At 54.4% G+C, this 20,376-nt stretch overlaps 1 protein-coding gene across 1 annotated transcript in view; it reads left to right on the top strand.

Moving 5' to 3' along the window:
- KLHL29 (kelch like family member 29) overlaps positions 1 to 20,376 on the top strand; it is a 287,072-nt gene that overhangs the window by 228,763 nt on the left and 37,933 nt on the right. The window lies entirely within an intron of this gene.

Here is a 20,376-nt window from a genome sequence, read left to right as displayed (position 1 = left end):
GCCTCGGGCAGGGAGCATGCCAGGGACGGGGTCTTAGGCACGAGCCCCCAGCCTTAGGGTTAGGGCAAAGAGTTAGGGCAAAGGGCATCAGCAAACAGGCCTTGCCCTTAATGTCTGCACAAGGGATCTGTCCAGGCTGAGACACAGAGGGGCACAGAGGGGCCACAGGCGTGAGGTTTGCAGGTTCATTTGCCCCAGGTTTGCCTGGCCCTCAGCACTCCAGACAGGCTGGGTCCCTGCTCCTCCTGAGTGCAGCGGTCTGCCCGCTGGGGCACCCACACAGCCTTTGAAAGAGAAGAGTAGATGGTCCTAGAAGTGTGCGCATGTGGGCGCGGCTTCACAGCTGCCCTGCTTACACCTCGAGATCACAGTGCAGGGGGCCCTGCCTCTTGGCAGAGCAATGAATCCAACTAGCCCCTCTTGCCCACCCGCCTTGCAAGTCTCTACCTTTATCATTTCGAGCAATTTCGAGGCCTTGTCAAGCACCCTAACAGCAAAGCCCATGCCTGGATCTCTGCTGGGTTTAATTCCCAATCTGACTGAGCCCTGACTGCCTTTGTTTTGGAAATCAACACTAGTTTTAAATGACAAAATTATAGAAAATTACATCTAAATTCTGGTAAACTCTTGCTTTGTTTAAGATCTTTAAAAAAAAAATTGACTAGATTGATTTTTGTTTAAATTGTTTTGGTTAAGCTCCTTCTCCCTTAAAAAAAAAAAAAATTTTTTTTAAAAAACTTACTCCCAGTTCAAGTTCATGAGCCGCCAACTCTGACACACCAGGCTGTGGGAGTCCCAGCTGCTCCCAAGGCTGTGCCAGAGCCGGGGGCAGCAGGTGGCCTATCCTCTCCCCATGATGGGGGCCTCCTGGGGCTGACGAAAGGCCTTGCTGGCTCGCCCCGTCCCAGGCATGCATCTAGGAAAAGGAGTTGTTCTGTGCAGATAGGTAGCTGGCCCGGATGGGACTGGGGTCCCTGCTTTGGGGATCAGCCCCGAGCGGGGATCAGCCTCACCAACGCGGCCAGGTGCAGGCGTATCTGAACATCCTCAACCCTGAGCCCGTGAGATCAGGTGGGAGGGACAGGCCCCTGCTGGGCCCCTGTGCCCACTGGGTCAGTGACCATCGCAGAGCTGCTCCGGTAACCTCCGTGCAGGGCCAGAGGGTGTGACCCGTCCTCTGTGGGGGTCCCAAGCCTGCAGGCGGGAGGGGAGGAGGAAGAGGGGCTCTGGCAGTGTTCCTCTGCCAGGCCCTGCTGGGCAGCCCGACGGAGCGCTAGGTGAGGGCCAGGGATGAGATGGGCCTAGAAGTGTCCACCTCCCCGCCTTCTGGAGAGCCCCCAGGATCCCCCAGCTCTAGCCAGTGACAACGGGTGGCCTGTCCGTCACGCCGATTTCCAGAGGTTGCCAGCGAGCCGGCTGTTTCCCCAGAAATTACATTTAACTCGCTTCTCTATTTACGGCCTTCATCAGCCGATTTATCCCCTCGTGCTTGCGGGAAGAAAGACAATGAAGCGTGCGCACACAAACGCCTCGAAACTCAGCATCAGGAGGGTTTTTTTTTTTTTTAAGTAATTTCTCCTTTCATTTCTAATCTTAAAAGCCTTTATTGCTGAAGCTATAATTTGTCTGTCAGCTGTAATGTCAAACAACTGCATATTTTTTAAAATAAGAAACCCGAATTTTGAAACCAAATCTTTGAAACTTGCCATGCGAGAGTCATGTTCCTGACAGGACCACGTGGGTTTGGATTTGGGTCACTTTTAATTTTGCCCCTAGGGATTTTACATCTCTGAAGCCCAATTGATTTCACACTCCTAAATGACAGACAGCTGGCTCCGGGCAGGAACAGGAGGCTCTGCGTGATGGCATCAACACAAGTCAGAACTCCACTTAGGAAAAAAAAAAAAAGAACTTTCCTTTTCTCCTGTTCTCTGTTTGAAACCTTGCCCAGCATTATAATAAGATCCACCATAGAACGCCTTGAGATCTAGCTCATTAAAGCCCCTCAGTTTTTCCTGCTATTGTTTGACATGACAACCTGGCCTCTCCCGGGGTTGAGTAATTACGGAGAGACCCCCTCCACGAAGAACAGGTCTTGCCAGCCAGAGGGATGGGCCACTGGTATTTTTAGACTTCATTAGTGCCCTGATTTAAAATTTCACATTTTGTTTCTTGTAATTATCTTCCGATCGACCGAGCTAAAATTTCAGTTGGGGCTCTCTTCGTCTGCCTTCCCAAAAAGGGTGTTGGGACTTTAATTTAAAACTTAACCAATTGAAAAATAAAGGTGGTGTGGAAATGCTTTTTGATTTGCAATAGGTCAAGCGATTGTCTCTCATCTGTGACTAGAGAAGCCAGCTTGCGTGCAGTTCCCTTTAATGAGTGTTATTTAAATGCATTGAGCACATATAGATTTTCTTAAGAAACTTACAAGATAAATCTTTCTTTCTCTAAGAACAATTTGGGGGTGGGAGCAAGCTGTAGGATTTTTTTTTAGATGGTATATTGAAAGCTAATTAAAAATAGATTTCATGTGTGCAAAGTGATAAGGGAGGAAAAAAGAATTAGTTCCATTTGAATCCTGTTATAAAGTACCTGAGACATTTGTCTCGTTGGCATGGAACCCCTGAGCTAATCCATGGGGAAAGGTGAGGCCAAGCTCAGGCCTCGGTGACATCTCAAGTCAATGTCACTGCCCCAGGTACCCAAGAACCCAGCTGTGTGTCACAGCAGAGGTTCAGGCTATGGGTGGAGTTATTTCTAGCCCTACCTTCTTCCACAAATGACTGTTGGTGTCCCAGAGGGTGGCAGGAGACCCAGGGCCTCGTGGCAAGCTGCAGAAAGGCTTTAGTGTGTTCACCTGCATGTCTGGGAACGAGAAACCAGCCTGCACCCGCTCCTGCTTGCTTCTGGACCGGAAAGCAAAGCCCGAGTGGACCTTCTCCTGTACTGAGTGGGGAGATGTGTCTCTTCTGACTTTAGATTCTGTAGGCCTAAGGTGAGGGGCCCTGAGGATCCATCTGCAGGGCTTGGCCTCGCTGCCCGGGGGCCAGGGAGCCGTGCTGGGAGGGGAGTGGTTCAGCCCCTTCCTGAGGCTCCATGCCTCCCTTCCCGTTCCTGCCCTGGACCTCTGCCCCACGGAGCCTTCTGCTTGGACAGCACCTGCCCAGGCTCCACAAGTGGCAAAGACAGGATCTTGTAAAAATACTTTGAGGCATAGCTGTGTGACTGGGGCAAGCCTCCTAACCTCTCTGAGCCTCCCTTTCCTCGTCTTTAAAATGGGGGTGACAACACCGTCCTCACAGGGCCTAGGGGAGGGTTGAACGAGATGGTGGACATGACCATACCTAGCACTGTGCCTGCCCAACACCAAAACAGCTGCTGCTATTGGGCTGGCCTGGGGTCTGGGGAGCCCAGCGGGGAAGGAAGTCGTGGGAGGGCGGAAGCCAGGGCCTCCCCAGTACAGAGGGGGTGGAAGACGCCTACGCTTGTTCACAGGGCTGGCAGCCCCTGGTCAAGCCACTTAACTTAGGGATGGGGACCCCACATCTAAAAGGGAGGTCGGATGTGTCACCTTCCAGCAAGAGGATTTGGGACTGCTCTCCCCAGGCGTGGAGAGATCTCATCTCCTCTTGCCCCACACGCTGACATGTCCAGGGCACACTGTTCTCTCTGCAACCTCAGTAAATATTCTAAAAGGAGCTGGGAATGAGAGATAAAGCTGTTCACCCACACGTGATTAGGCCAGAGGCATGAAATGTCCAAACTGAAATCATCTCCTACAGACCTGTCCTTCCTGTGTCTGTCTCAGAAATGCCATCACGAATCCGTCCAGGACTCGAGCTTAGAGCCTGTGGTCGGCCTTGACCAGTGCCACATCCGCGCTGCACTGAGTCTAAAAACGTGGTTGGTTCTCTCCTCTCTGTCCGCACCACCCCCTCTGGGCCCGCACGCTGGCCTCCAGGCCCACAGTACGTCCCTGCAGGCTGGCTTCACAGGCAGCCACAGTGGTCTTTCCAGAACGCAGCCCTGGCCCTGCCAGGCCCCATGGAATGCCTCCCTCAGCTGCTCTGGGGACAGTGTCCAGCTGGGACCCGGTGCTTCAGCCCCTGGCTCCTGCCTGCCCCCGCCTCACCCTTTGCCATCCTGTTCTCAGGCTGCCCCGTCACCACACAGGCCTTGGGTCAGTCCCCTTCTGTTCAGCCGTGCGCTGTGCCTCAGCCGAGCACCTGCGCTACCAGTGTTCCCCTGTTCCTGTGTCATTCTCCCAAGCAAACTGTGAGCCCCCAGGGCCGGGGCAGGGAGTGCTCTATCCCATTCCCACACCGCCCCCAGCATCCAAGCAGCACTAGACGTTCGAGAACATTTGATGAGTGAAGGCCCAAAGCCCTGGGCTGGGAGTCACCCACAGAGGTTCTGTGACTTCCCTCCGCCCTCCTCGGGGAGAAAGCGGATCGGTGCCCGGGGCCTCAGGCATCCGTCATGAGACTTCATTCCACAGCCAGTCACCACCTCCCCCACCTGTCCCACACCTCTGGGGACAGACTCCACCTGTTTTGGATTTCCTTCTGTACCCAAGCACGTCTACCACAATACCTGACCCAAAGCACACAGGATCTGGAATTCTGCCTCAGTTTCCTCATCTGTAAAAGGGGGATAAAAACAGACCCTGTTTCTTGCAGTCATTGTAAAGATTGAGTTATTTTACATAAAGCCCTTAGAACAGTGCCCAGTGTGTCGTATTAACAATGAAAGTGTTTGCTGTTGTTGTGGTCACTGCCGGTCCCAGGGCCATCTTTCAGTGCACGGCCTTTTAGGGGCCCAGGTTGATGCGATAAAACCAAAGACCAGCTCACTGGCCGGAGGCCTAGGGGAGTGGCTTAACATCATGGTGCTTGGAGCACCTAGTTCCTAGGGGTCCACTTTGAACAGAAACAAACTGCCTTCTCCCGCTGAAACACTTTACAATCCTCCGCTCGCCATGACAACCAGAAGGAATCAGCCTACGGCTGGGACCTTCCCCCTAACTCCAGGGGCTGTTTGTCTTGGGAGAGGTCCTCCTGTCTCCTCTCAGGGGCTCTTGGCATCCTGTGACAAGGACACAGCAAGGGTCGGGTCCTCCTTCATGGCCACATCAATGGGTGGGACAAATAGAATTCTCTGTCTCCTGCAGACAAACCAGCCAGAGCTGTAGACAGGGAGAGCTGGGCGGAGCAAGTGGCTGGCAGCGTGGAAGGCAGTCAGGGGCCCAGACTCCGCACCACCCTGCTTGGAAGGAATGCAAATTCCACTAGCCACCAACCCAGGGACCTTCTGCTAGAAAACTGGTATCGCTAAGCCTCAGTTTCCACATCTGTAACATGGAGGTAATAGTGCCATCCTCATGGACATGCTTTGAGGATTAAGTAATGTATGTAAAGTCTTAACAGTGCCTGGCACACAGTCGGCTCGCAGGGACACTGGCTGTTGTTACGACTGCCACTCCTGTAAGTCCTAGGGTCCCGGGGAAGAAACAGGACCTGGCGCACCAGGATCTCAGGGCCGCCACTGCTTATAAAGCGAGGTTGTCCAGAGTAATCTCCCAGATCCAACTGAATAACCCTCAACACGCATCTGGAAGCAACCGCCATTGCCCTGAGTCTCCCCTTTCAGCCCCCACCCCCCACACCCCCTCTCCCAGACGTGTAGGTCTCGGAGCCCGCGGGGTCAGAGCTCCGTCTGCACAGGCCTTCCTCCTCCTCGCCTGAGAAGTCCCTGCCCCCGCCCCCGCTCAGGAGGGCTCTGTCCTCTCGGGGTTTGTTAATCAGTAATTGGAGGGTTGTCCGGGGCTTAACGGTTTTGTTAACAGATCATCTGACTATGAGTGAACCAGACAAGCAGAAAGATGCCGCAGAGGCAGCAGGACCACCCGGGGATGGTGTCATCCTGGGAGCAGGAGGTGACCCCTGGCCACCCTGCCCAACAGGGCACCACAGGGACGGGGCCCAGGGCGCCTCTCTCTGCAGTGCTAGGGGAGCACGTGGCTTTCAGCCCCAAATCTCTGCTGAGCATCTTCGAGGTCAGAAAACCTGCTCTGGCCCCAACTGTCCCACAGGCAGGGCAGGAGGAGCTGGGAGGCCGATGGGAGTGAGACGGCTTTTCAGACGGGAGCAAACGGGAGGGAGCATTTCTTCCCCGGGGGCCTCAGGAAATAGTGCTGACCTGCAGCAGGGAGCCAGCTGCCCCGATCCCAAGCACTGTCTTCTCTCAGGAGTGGCAGCCCCAGTAGACACTGACAGGGTGACACGCTAGGTTCTAGGTCAGTGACCTTCAGAGGCCACCAAGGGGCTTGAGTCATGTCACTTCCCTCCCTGCAGCACCACCACGTATTTATTGAGCCACTATCGTGTGTGGTCTAAGGGACCTGTGTGCAGAGCCCACACGTGGTTTCCCCATGAACTGGGCCAAAGGCGCAGGCAGCGTGCCAGCTGTATGCCTCACACAGTCTCATGCCACGGTGTTCCAGACACCATGCCACGCCCTGGGAGAGATGTGGGATTCGGCCTGGGGGCGCTGGGGAGCCAAGGAGGTGCTGGCAGTTAGGGCTCCAGGGGCTGGGGAGGGGAGAGCTCCGTGTGGACAGAGCCTCTCGGGCAGTGGAGATGACAGCGGGGAGTCCAGGGGAAGGCGGGTGGTCTACAAATGCCAACGCCAGATCTTAGGGGAGAATGCTTGAGGTAAGTGCCAGGGACACAAATGATGATTTTCCATCAGATTTTCCATCACACAGTCACACACACACTCACCTACGCAGACGGTTTGCAGGGCCTGTTCTGATGTAAGACAGGGTGAGGTAGTGACTTACGTTTACGACACAGGCCCAGAAGTCCCTTTCTACTTCTTTACCTCCCCAGTCAGTGTTTGCGGGGCGACGATCCGAGGTCTTGGGCAGGAGTCCATCCGTCTCTGAGGCCTCCTGGTCTGAGCAGGTGAAGACCTTCTTGATCGTCCAGAGCTTTGACGTGGGTGGGAGACACCTGGGCCTCAACCCCTGGCGGGGAATCAGGTGCTCATCCAAGGTCCAGACGGTCTTTGTGCACCTTGCTCTCTCCTGTGTTGACAGAGGTTTAAGGGCGAGTTTCCTGTTGCCAAACCACTATTCAAACATGCAACATCTGCCGTCTTCGCTCGGAAAAGCATGCCGTGTCACGTGACCCCGAGAGTTTTGTAGAGGTTGGGGATGAGTTTTGAGAGATGACGTGCTGGGCCAGGGTGTGGCACACATGTGCTTGTCCCCGTGTGATGGGGAGGGAAGATATAATGGTGCCCAAATCATGAAACAAAACTGGAGAAAATGTCGCACAAAACTGGTTCAATGAGAAATGATTTGGCTGAAATTACATTCCACTTAGGAGCACACTCACTATTCTAGAAATGTAAAAGGTAAAAATAATACCAGCAGAGGATTCTAGGAGCATAAGACATTGTGTAACTTGCTTGAAGAAAAAAATGGCCAAAACGTTGCTATCTATTGAAATAGTTGTCATTGCCTGTTTTCTTAGTGTAACTCTCTGCCTTAAAAAAAAATGTGTGTGTGTGTGTGTGTGTGTGTGTGTGAGAGAGAGAGAGCAGCAGGCCCCAGCCTTTTGGGCACCAGGGACCATTTCCATGGGAGACAATTTTTCCACGGATCAAGGAGGGGGGATGGTTTCAGGATGATTCAAGTGCATTACACTTATCGTGCACTTTATTTCTATTATTATTACATTGTAACATATAATGAAGTAATTCTACAACTCACCATAGGTTGGGGACCCCTGTGTCAGAGGGAAGCCCAAGTGCTTTTGTTCCTACATCACTAGACAAATGCTCCTTACTCTCCGAAGCCCCCGGCCAACTGTTGGATGACCACACACAGCACTTTGTGCTGCCTGGTTTTGCCCACTGGCCTCTCGTGGCCTTGTCCTCCTCTCTTCCAAGGGACCTCTCAGCATCATCACTCAACATCTCAGGCCCAGGTCCACACACAATGCAAGTGCATATCCATTTTTCACCCACTTCTGTGATGTCAATGGCTATATTTTGGTCTGCTGGGGCAGCTGCTATCCCATAATACCACAGGCTGGGTGGCTTAAACAACAGAAATTTATTTTCTCACAGTTCTAGAGGCTGGAGGTGCAAGACCAAGGTGCGGGCAGAGCTGGCGTCTGGTGAGGTCTCGCCCCTTGGCTTGCAGGCGGCCACCTTCTTGTGTGCTCACGTGGCCTTTCCTCTGTGCGTGCATACTCTTGGTGTCTCTTCCTCTTCTTACAAGGACATCAGTCCTACTGAGTTAGGGTCCTGTGCTATAACCTTATTTAACCTTAATTACCTCCTTAAAGTCCTTTCTCCAAATACAGTCACACTGGGGGTTAGGGCCTCAACACATGAGTTGGTGGGGGTGAGGAGGATGAAATTCAGCCCATAACCGTCTACAAGTCCATCTAGCAGTCGGAGGAAAGGACAGCCCCAGACCACAGCACAGCTACTGTGTAGCTGCAGACAGCGCATGGCTTCTAACTGCGGCATTTTCAGCGGGTCGGCGTTTTTCAAGCCTTTTCATAAGTACACTGTTTTGAAACCATTTTTCCCGTGGTTTACCCGCACGCTGCTCACTCTGCCCGCTGTTCACTGGGCCTTGGCCGCGTTTCCCGTTGTTAGAATCCTCCACACGTGGGGCTAGTTTTTTATTTCTGTAGAACTTCATGCTGGGAGGGATCTCAGAAGTCACCTAGTGGAAGTAGGAACCTGCCATCACCACTGGGAACTAAGCAGGAGCCACCGAACGCCAGACAGTTTGTCCTGTTAAATGGTCAAGAGCTGTCTCCCTGTGACTTCCGTGGCCCTGCCCTCTGGAGCCACCCGGAGCAAAGCTGGTCCCTGTTCTACATGACAGCCCTTCACCACATTTTTGAAGATGGCAGAATTTCCTTTTCTGCAGACTCAATATCTCCGGTGGCCCCAGCTGCTCATCCTGTGAAGGGTCCCTGCACCGTGTGAGTGTCCTCCCTGGTCATGCTCCAGCTTGTCAAGTGTCTCTTAAAGGGACACTAGGTGACAGGCCGGGTGGCCCAGGGAGAAGGGACTGTCACCTTCTTGGTCCTGAGCATCACACTGCAGATATTCTAACTTTTTACAAAGATCGTGGCTTATTTGTTTAAAGCACACATTCATACACACACAGGCACACACACGCACATACATTCAAACTTCCAAATTAAGAGAAAAGAAAAAATGACTCTCAAAATTCCTACTGTCCACTACACTGGTTTCTTTAGGGTCTCCCCCCTCCTCTTTTTTTTATCAGGTCTGAGATTGTCGATCATTCCTTTTCACAGAGCCTGCCCCCCTCATTCCAGCAACTTTTTGCCCCTGTGGAGTCTTAGGAGCAAATTAACCTTTCCACTGAGTTAAAATTATTTCCTTTAGGAGTAGTCAGGTGTATCTCAGCCAACCCGACCCACCCCCACGGCCCAGCTGTGCTCCCCGAAGCAACTCACCCCTCCCTCGCTGTTGGTAAGAATTTCCTCCTAAACAACAACCCATCCCCCCTTTTCAACCCCGTCCACACCCTGCCCCCACCCGCATCGTGAATGTCAGAGTAGGATATTACCTTAAAGGTCATCTAGGGAAACATCTTCATTTTCCAAGTGGGGAAACTGAGGTTCAGAGGGGTCACGGAGATATCACATTACCCGCCGTGAAACCACCCCTCTTCCCTGGGCATCCTGTGCGGTCACTTCATCCGCTGCTAGTGCTCCACCCTAGGGGGCTTCTCTCCTCCCGCAGACTGCAGACCGAGTACTAGGTAGAGACGAGCCGAGCCCAGCGTCTGCAGGGGCTGCCCTGGGCCTGCTCACTGAGCCTCCCAGCCCGTCCATGCGGCACATGTGGCCAGGCTGCTGGGATCAGAGCGGCACATCCCGCCAGGAGCTGTGCGCAGGGATGAAAGGGAGGAAGAGCAGAGACAAGACTCGATCACACCCACGGGGCCGAGTCTTGCATGGCACCACCTGGGCAAGATCAGCGATGGCCCCAGAGAGTGTGACTGTGATTTCACTAGGGGGCAGACATTGTCCCGAAAGGGAAGGGAAAGATGACAGGGCAGACTCCAACTCGGGAATGCGGGGCCCTCACCCCGTCACTTCCCGTGGTAAGGGGCCGCTCAGGAATTGCCTGCCTGGTGGACTCTCTTGAGCAGAGTCCTACCCTCCAGGTCTCTACAAATATTGACGGAGGTTTTCTGTGATGGTGGCTTTCAAAAGCTGCCCTTGTATTTTAGTTATTTCAGTAAATTGAGGTCCATTTAAAGAGCCCAGCCCCTCCTGGGAACACGAACACCTTTAGTGGTCAGCCGAGCTTGTCCCCTGGAGTCCAGAGCAACCTGCAAGCCCAGGCCCATGGCCGGCTGCAAGCCTGTTTGCCTTGCTCTCTGTTCAAACCCCGGAGAGACCTGCTGCCGAGGACCTCAGAGGCACCTGAGTTTAGGTGATTCTGAAGGCTCTGCTCCACTGGCCGTGGAAACAGGCGGGTTTTCAGAAATTCTGATTGATCCAAAAGTAATTTCTGCATTTTCAGTCTTTCTTTAGTATGAAGACGTTCATTATCTAATTAATGCCGTTGGTCCCAGAAAGCAGATAAGTAGACGTGTGGCCTCCTTCTTGTCTTCATAGTAATGACACCACCCAAGGACACGAAGGTGACCTACTGGGTGATCTCAGGCTGGTGGTCAGGAACTGTCATTCCAGGGAAGCTGGAGGCAGAGCTGATAGATGCAGTCTTGTCTTCTAGAAGGGAACACAAGTGGGGAGTGGGTGTTTTGTATATATCTACCACTTTATCGACAATATATATTCACTCTGTATTTAAGTATTCCTTGCAGCTGCCCTATGAGGCAGATACGTAGACGGAGAACCAAGGTTCAGGTAAAGTGCTTACCCAGGTATAGGTGGTAAAGTGAGAGTTAATCGTGGCACACACTTGGAGTCCCAGCTAGTCGGGAGACTGAGGTGGGAGGATCATTTGAGCCCAAGAGTTTGAGGTTGCAGCAAACTATGATGATGCCGTTGCACTCTAGCCTGGGCAACAGAGACCTCGTCTCTAAATAAAACCTCCTGCCTCAAATGTCCATACCCTTTCCACCATGCCACACCTTGAGGCTTCCTGTTGTAGCCTGCATTGTCACTAGGCATGTTAGGGCTGAGGATGGGCAAGTCCCACAGTGGCTGTGTTATATCTCCTAGAGTCAAATGTCTGATATTTCTCGATATAATTGGTCCTCTCCTCATCTCCAAAAGCGTTGCTGTGATGGATGGAGGGTGGGTAGATGGGTGAATGGACGGTTGGATGTAATTCCTGAAGTCAACAGGGACACTGGGCCGTTTGAGGAAGCTGCAGACAGAGCACTGGCCACCGACAAAGCTGCTGGAGCATGGGAGTCAGGCGGCCCTGGGGACTGTCTGCCGTGGCTACATCTCCCACGCCTTATTCAAAGGATCGCCAACGCAGTAAAGTTAATGGAGCCAGTCATCACACGAAGCGGCCAATTCCATACGAAGATGATACATCTTTGAAGTTAATGAGGTCTATTAATTGAGCTTATGCCCTTTTAAATGAACGAAATTCTTGAAATCTATCATGCAGCAGCACTTCCATCTACAAGTAGTTATTGACACCTCATGTCTCTGTCACCATTGGATGAGAAGCCACCAGCACAGAGCTATAGGAACCGGCTTCCCCCGGACATCTAGCACAGCTTCAGCTCCTTGGGAGCTAAATAGGTGTCATGTCTGGCCAGCCATTCTTGTCCTCAGAAAAGTCTCCGAATCAGCCCAGTACAGCCATAGGGAATGGACAGCCCCGTGGTAAATGGCTCAAGGAAGAAAGTGACAGAACTGATCCATGGATATCTTGGCGAGTGTCCACCCAGCCCACAGCCTTTAGACCTTGCCTCAGGATTAGTTGGAGAAATGCACAAGAACACCGGTAGACCCCCAGCACTACAAAAATGGCCACTGCTGGGTGCTGGGTGCTGGGTGGTCCCTGGGCTTGGGGAAGGTAAACAGACACGGTTTCCAGGAAGCGTGCAGACCCAGAACTGGCTGCAGGACCCCTGGACCCCCAAACAGGCACCAGAGCTCTGCCCAATCTCAGACTCCTCCCCGGTTAACACCACTCACAGTTGCTTAAGAGCACAAAGTGGCACTTGTTGTGCCCACAGAACATCTGCTGAAGACAAAACTTGTGTTTATAGCTCTTCACTTCAAAAGACTGGCCGTGTTATAAAAAGAAAGGGACCATCTGTCCCTCTTCTGGACCCCAGCGCCTCTTGGAAGAGATTTCTGTGCAAGAAGGCAGTGAGAAGTCAGCGTTGACTTCAGGGAACTATTTTGGGGCCGGAAAAGAATAGTGCCTGCCTGCCAAGGGGAACGTCGCTGGCAGACGAAAGCCAGCTTTGAGGAGGCCACACGACAGTAGACGCTGGCCTGGAGGAGGTGGGCTGCGGTCCGGTGGCGCCGCCCAGATGTTCCAGCCGTGCAGAACCCGGAGCAGAGGACCGACTGGGAGGACCTGAGCTGTGAGGGAAGATGAAGGGAAGGGCTGGGAAGCCCTGTGGCTCCCAAGGAGAGGGCGTGAGAAATGCCATCAGCGGTTTACTGTTGCACAGAGCCAGATGTCATCTGTTTGCCTCATCCGTTTGCCTTCCTCCACCCAACTTCCCTGGGGCCTTTCCTATCTGCAAAGCTCCTTAGGACAGGTCTGCATCTTGGGAACAACCTTAGGCTGAATGACCTCCTTCCAGTGGCTGAGGGCTGAAGAGTTCTTTCAGAGTGCACCTGTGTCCGGTCTGCTCCAAGCTCCTGGGCACCAATGTAGAAAGGTCGCGTGAGAGTCCAGGAGATACTGGCTGGGGTAGGGGTGGACTGAGGTTGGCACGGGGTGGGACTTGTGGTGGGAAGGAATTTCCCAGGCTTCTCGGCCAGAATCTCCCAGGCTGAGCATCTCCTGGACCGAAACTTCCCTATCTTCCCGATGGTGTTTCAGCTCATTGGCTCTGAACAAACGTGCTCCCTCCTCCTCCCCCCACCCCACGACAGAGAAAAGTGTGGTTCCTACCAGAACCCCTGCAAATTCCAGAAGGCTTTGGTCTGAGAACCTCTAGGCTTGAGGCTTATTTTGTTTCAGATCAAAACCTGCTTTTGTCCTGGGGTGGAAATGAGGAGATGAGGGGGTGGACACCAAAAGCGGGGTCCTCTGAGGACACACCTTGTTCCCTTTTCCTGCTTGTCTCTGACGGGGCGCCCCTGCCAGCTCTTCCTGGGCCGAATGAATTTGAGAGCTTCCTGGGGAAGGTTTGCAGGTTTTCACCACATCCTTAATGTACTGCGTTCCCCCAACCTGGGCACATGCGGTTAGATTCTTAGGACGAAGGCTGTTCGTGGTGTAGCGCATTCAGGGCTCTCAGAATCCTAAAAGGCCACAGTCCTTTTATTCTTGCCTCTTTTCCCCTCTTTGCTGTTCTTATTGATTTCTTCGGGCACATAAGAAAACACAGTAGGCGAAGCCCACTACTTCCATGGAAGTAAAATATTCTGCAGTCAAACCGCACACCATAAAGAAATAATTGCAGTCTGTATATATTGCTAATGGACATCTCTCAGCAATTCCCTGTCTCATAAGCTTTAAACACAGACATTAGTATAAATATGCAGAAATCCCCATTCGGGCAAATTACTCTGCATTTCTGAATGGAAGGAAGATTAACCATGTGCTGATATCTTTGAAGGAGCTCAGCGGAGCAGGAAGAATTCACTGGCCCTCTCTGGGAGGGAGGCTTGGGACTCCCTGAGAGAGTCCTGGCTGGCATCGCCTCCTCCCCTGGGCTCGGTGCTCTCTGGAGCACGGAGAGCTCTGCCTCAGGAGCGGGTCTGCCTGGCCCCACCCCTGGCCGGATCAGCCTCACCTGGGAAGGCCGGTTGGTCACCTGGGGGTGCTGCGACCTGAGCCTTCCAGGCTCTGGCAGGAGTAGGCATGGGAGGCTGAAGATGCATTTTTCTGCCTGGCCTCTCAGCTGCCTGACAGAAGCCCTTAGGGGTGGTCCAGGCCTCTGAGGTAAATGGTCCAAGAGGAGCCCAGGGGAGGTTCGGGGAGCTGGCTAGCTGTCACCTCTACCCCTCAGGTTCCACACCTCCGACTGGGCTGCCATCTCCCTTTCTCTGGCCCTTCTCCTCACCTGGCCCCTCCTTCCTCACCCCCACTTCTTCCCACCTTCGTCCTCCCCTGTAGTCCTCCCCCAGCCTGAGTACTCCCCCACCAAAGCAGCACGAGGGTGGGGGCCTCCGTCTTCCAGGGCTCCCCAGCCTGAGCTTCACGGGCCTGTGAGGAAAGCCCTCTTCCTTTCAGGAAACACCCCCAACCCCTGGACACCAGGGTGGGGAAGACGCCCCTGTCGGCACAGGCTGCTGAGTCTGGGGGTGACAAGGTCTGGCCTGTCCGTTGCTGATCAGAGGGGAGGCAGCAGAGGAGGGGGCGGGCAGCCTGACCCCACGAAGCTCCCAGAAGTGCCTGCCATGTGCTCCTCTCGGACCACCACATCCCCTGTGCAGACACCGGCCTGTGCTCCTCTCTTCAGAGGCGAGGGGCTCCTGTTCCCTGGGCCGAAGCAGCCTGGGAGGAGCGGGGAGCTGGGCTGGCCTGAGGCTGCCTCGGGACTGGCAGGCCCGTCCGGCCATCCACCCTGGGAGGTGAACCATGAGCTTGTCAGGAGTCACCGCCACATGGCGCACAGAGGGCTTCTGGTTGTTTATTCTGTGTCGCCTGACTTTGCCACAGCAGAATTGAGTGCAGAGGGAAAGGAACTCGACGGTGACATTCTGAGTCAGAGCAAAAGGGACTTGGGCTCTCAGAGCTGGAGCTGCCCTCATGGCCTTGCCCCATGGTGGTGGGCCAGTCGGAGCACCTGGGGGACCGTGAGGCCCGGGGTTTCTGTAACAAACCAGTTTTCCAGTCGCAATTCTGAGGCCCTAGCCTCAGCGTGGAAGAGTAAGCCCTCTCCTCAGCTAACCCCGGCACACGCACGCAGACTTCACTCATCCTCCTTACAAGCTAGCATCTTGATGGTCTATTTTCATGTCTGTCTCCCCCACTCAACTATGAATGACTTTGGAACACCCCCGCCGCTGGCCGATTTAGCAACTTTATATGAAATGTAAAAAGGTACCCTTCTCTCAAGACCCTTGCCTGCCACCTACCAGAAAATTGTCATAATAACTAAAAAAAACCTACAATGCGTGTGGGGTTCATGGCGCCCCCTGGAGTTGTGCAGTGCACGACTGGAGCAACCTGTGAGCCGCGGCCCTGGAGGACGTACTGAGGTTATTACCTTCCAGCCACTCTTCTAAGCACGTTCCATGCATTGGCCCATTTAATTCTCACAACTCTTAATTGGGTACCGTTGTGAACCCCATTCACAGATGAGGAAACTTTGGCTCAGAAACGTGAAGTGACTTCCCACGTTTACCCAACTGGTCAGGGACAGAGTCGGGCTGTGCATCAGGAGTCCTCAGTCCCAGAGCCCGGTCCTCATCCCCACACTCACGGTTGCATCCTCAAGGCTTAGTCCTGGGGCCACCGTGTGGGTGTTCAGCACGTGTGTGCCTGGCACAGTGACACAGAGAGGCCCAGTTCACTCCTTCCCCCCCCCCCAGCCACTGAGTCTGCATCCTCGTTGGAACGCGAGCTGCTGGCCCCAGATCAGAGAGGCGCCCTCACATGTTCCCAACCTGTGCCCAGCACTGAAAACCCTGCCCCCCTACACACACCTGGTAGCCTGGCCTCACTGTGCTTCCCCACGAGGGCCCTGCAGACTCTGCCCACCCGGCCAGTCCCCCCAGCCAGGCCCTCCTCCCGGCCTGGCCAGCCCCTCTGTGGTCTCGATTCTCCCTCCCAGCCTGAGCTCTGGGCTCCCCAGGTGGCCACGCTGCCGGCTCAACTCCTCCTGCCTCCAGGCCTGCCCCTCCCGGCCACTCCGCAGTCAGCACCACCAGGCCAGGCCCTCCCTGCTCAGAACCCTTCAGGGCTCCTCCTCCCTTGCCAGGCACCCACAGGCCCCTCAGGGTTGTGCTGCACTTGCTCACTGCGCTGCCCATACCACCCCTATCCAGACCCACCTGTAGCCTGCTCTTTCTCCAGAAAACCTCCCTGGACCCCCACACCGCACGGGACCCCCAGGCCCAAGTGCTGGCCTAGGGCAGACATGACTTCTCTCTGCGACTCACTCTTCTCTCCAAACAGGGGGCTCTTGGGGACCAGGCCTGGGCCGGAGACCAGCTGGGGGGCCAGCAGTGACCCCCCTCACCCATTGGACCGGAGGGTACTGTGCTGATGTCACGCCCAGCTCCACCCAGGGTGTGGCACAGGGCAGCCCCAGCTCCCTGCCACCTCCCCTCAGCCAGGGCTGGCCCCTGTCTCTTCTGATTCACGTGGGTGCCCCCTCCCGAGCTGAGCAGCTCGTCCTCCCTGGGGAAGTCAGGTGTGGCCTCATGAGGGCTCCCCACCCACCGTCCCCACACCCCCGTGGCTGCCAATGGGAAACCAGAGCACATCCATGAGGAGCTACAGAGAGCAGATGGTGTGCGCCTGTCAGAGAGGCCTGGGAGGCAGGAGAATTCCAGCAAGTGGAATTCCAACAAGGACTAGTTCTCACAGCAAAAAGGGGAGAGGGGCTCGGGTGACTGTCCCCACAGCCCCCTGCTCATGAGGCTCTAGCCCCCTGGGAATCCAGCTCCCCTCCTCCCCTGGGCAGGTGGCAGCTGGGGCCTGCATGGGAGCTGGGGGTTGACCAGCCTCTGCCCCGGTCAGTGAGGAGAGAAGCCCAAGCTCAGAAGATCCCACAGCCCAGGAGAGCCTCCCGAGAAGGCACCAGCCGTATCCCAGCCCAGACAGACGGCACCTGCGCACATGACACGGCCTCTCCCTGTGTTCGTCACGGGGCCAGGCCTGAAGCCCTCCTGGCCTAGGTGGAGGCAGGGGGAACATGAGTGTATAATCCCCCTCCTGAGGCCAGGTCAGTTGTCTGGAAGCACATGACCTTACTCATGGGGGAGCAGAGGTGTCCCTGCTGTCCTTTGTCCTGGAAAGGATCTCCAAACCCCTGGGAACCCCCAGGCCCACTAGGAAGAAGGGAAGAGAGGTGGCGAGTCAGTGCGGCTTGAGGCTCTGAACAGCTCTTTGCTGGGGGCTCTGGGACTGACCGCAGACGAATGTGTGCCTGAGGACAGCTCTCTGCGTGGCTCCCAGCCCTCCTGAGCCCACGGAACTCACCTGCCCTTGTGAAGGCGGAGACCTTTGGCAGGTCACCAGATAGCCTCTGGAATCCACGCTCCCCGGGGCAGGGCTTTGGCTGTCGTGCTCACTGCCGTGTCCCCAGTGCTCAGCACTCAACACCTGTGGAACGCAGGCGTGAGAAAATGAGCGGATGAGGGACTGTAGCTGAAAGGGATCAATGCTGCCTGAAGTATTGAAGCGTAAACCCTGGGAGCTCTGGGCACCGGGGCAGGGAGGGTGGAATCCAGGGGCCAGGACGGCTTCAGCAAGAGCACAGAGGAGGCTCCCGGGTTAGGGCCTCTTTGGACAAAAGTCATCCCGGAGAAACTTGCCTTCTTTCAGTCATCAGCTTCTGTGGTCTTGCATCACTTCATTCAAATTGTCTGCCCTCTCACATTCTCTCGTCCAGGTATTTTTGCAGGATTAACCTTATGATCTTATTACTGCCCACTGACCGCAGATAATTCGCCTTTTGGTGGCTCCTGGCTCTGTGCGGGCCACGTCATGCTCCTGATCAATGACCAAGCCTTCCTCTTTCTCCTGGGGGGGGGGTTTACCTGTTGATCCACAGTAGGGGCTTTGGCCTTGGTAGTTTCTGGAATTGCAGCTTCTAGTCTCAGGGGCTTGAGTTCACCAGCCCCACCCAGGGTCTCAGCCCCTCCCAGGGGGTCCATCCTGCCTTCCCTCCCTTCCTAAAGGCTTGAGGTCCCCTGACCACCTCAAGTACAGAGCCCGGCCCTCCAGCTGGTCCCAGACCTCCTGGTTTTGCCCTGGCTCCTCCCACTCAGCCTCTGCTCCCTCCCCCAGCTGGTCCCACCAGCCACCTCTGCCCAGCCTTGCCACCTCCATCCCCCTCCTCTGTCTGTGTCATGACTGTGGATGGTGCCCCTTGGACCCTGGGCCTCACCTTCCCCAGTGACCCCTAAATCTTCCTGGCTACTGGGCCTGCCCTGCCCTGAGGATGGTGCCCAAGGTGATCAGGAAGCAGTGCAATACCTCAGTTTAAAACTATAAAAGCAGGTTTTGAATTCAGCAGAGTTTAATTCAAACCCTGGTTCTACTGCTCACGAGCTATGTGGCCTTGGGCAAGTTATTCTCATTTTCCTCTTCTGTGCAGTGAGGGCAATCACAGGGTGCCCTGAGGGTTAAGGAAGTTAGTGCAATCAGCTGGTCCCAAAGGGGGTGGCAGGTGTGAGCAGGCTTTTCCCCGTCCCCAGCCAGCCGAGGACTAGAGGGGCAGAGCCGCTGGGTATAGATGAGATGGTTTAGGGCCACAGATGCCATTAAAGTGCCCCTTGGTCCAGCACCCCAGGCACACAGTGACCAACCCAGAGGTGCACTTGTTTACTGAGTTTATTGGGGTTTTCAGGCGACATCCGGTTCCTGCCTTAAGTCCCCGCTCAAGACCTGTTGGGTCACTGGGTCACCAGTGTGGGCCTGCCGCAGGTGCCCGTGCAGGGGCCTGGTGCTCTGCCCCATGGGGGACGCCCCTGCCTGGTGACGATGCCACGTTGGCCTGGGCCCACCCCCAGACCCGCCCAGCGGGAGCCGCCATCACGTGCCTGGGAGGGGACAGCCGGGAGGTTCCTGGGCGCAGGGAGGTGGCGTCTGGGAACGCCTATTTGCATATGCGCACGCTGGATATTTATAACTTCTCTTCAGCCAGTTCCAAGTTATTGATGTCTTAAAGTGACTTTAATCTGAGCCTTCTTTTCTCCAAATGGGCTTTTGATTTCCGGAGTGATATTATACATGGCTGTAAGCTATTGACTGAGCGATTGCCGTTGTGTTCTCAATGTGCTGATGCTGAAAATCTGCGATATAAATAAACTTCCTCTGGTAGAATCATTATAAAGCACAAGCAGCAGAAATTTATGGAAAGAACAGATTAAATGCTTAGACTTAAATTCTTCAGTGTGCTGGTTGCCCTAAACTGCTGTGTCTGGAGTTTGGGCTGCTGATTCAGGTGGAAAAAATCAAACGGACACATCTCTTGTCGGTGCATTTTTACTATGATCTATTGTGTTGCCAAAAGAGAAAGCTCAAAAGCTGCCATTGATAATCCTGGTTAAAACTTGGAGCATAAATTATTAAGACGTGTAGTTTCTTTTCCAAGTGGTCGGAGACTGGGGCGCACAGCACAGTAAAGAAATATAACATCAATATGTGCTTATGCATTGTAATGTGGGACATTTTTATGCCCCTAATAAAACATTCCGCTACAACTATGTTTATGAAAGCAACAGATAGGAAGATCCATAATGCCACTTAATAGAGTTAATCACCTCCCATCGGAACGTTTTAAAAGGGTTTTTATTGCATGTTGAAAAGCTCTGACCATAATTAATACTCAGTACACTGGCAGGTGCCAGTCAGAAGGCAGGAGGCAGCAAAGGGAACTTTCTAGTGCCTGGGGGGCGGGAAAGGTTCTTGGGACTCTGTCCAGTTGTCCGAGCTCCACGTTTTTAAATCAGGACTTTAGCTCCTGGGTTGAACGCTGTCAAACATCAGTCTCTGGCTGGGGCTTTGGGTTCTAAATTTTAAGCTCTGGGCTCTAGGTGTCAGTTCTGAGTTTGTTCTGCTCTCTGGGTTCCGGGCTCTGGACTGGTCTGGGCTCTCAACCCCAGACTTTGCGTTATCCTCCCTGGGTCCCAGGGTCCTGGAACAGCACCCTGAACACCTACACCCAGGGCCAGGAGGTGGGGATCGGTGTTTTCTAATAGTCTCGGGTTAGTTTGCCGTCAGTTTGGTATGTGCTGGTGACCATAGAAATGTGTCCTGTGTCCGCTCCCTGCTCCGCTCCCCATTCAGCCTGTGCTCCACAAAGGGAGGGTGCCCTGGGCATGCCCACCGCTGGCCTGCCCCAGGGTCAGCATGTGGGTGAGGGCTGGACCCTCGAGACAACAGCCTGCCATGGGACAGACCCCAGACTCCTAATGGCAGGGCCCACAGCCAACCAGCCGGGAGGCTCCAGGCGAATCACTGTCCCTTCTCCCCCAAATGAGATGCTTTATCTCTGTGTCCCTTATCACA

Source organism: Eulemur rufifrons, chromosome 19 (genome assembly GCF_041146395.1).
Source record: "Eulemur rufifrons isolate Redbay chromosome 19, OSU_ERuf_1, whole genome shotgun sequence".
Taxonomy (NCBI): domain Eukaryota; kingdom Metazoa; phylum Chordata; class Mammalia; order Primates; family Lemuridae; genus Eulemur; species Eulemur rufifrons.
The sequence above is the reverse complement of the archived record's forward strand: the minus strand, read 5'-3'. Positions and strand labels throughout refer to the sequence as shown.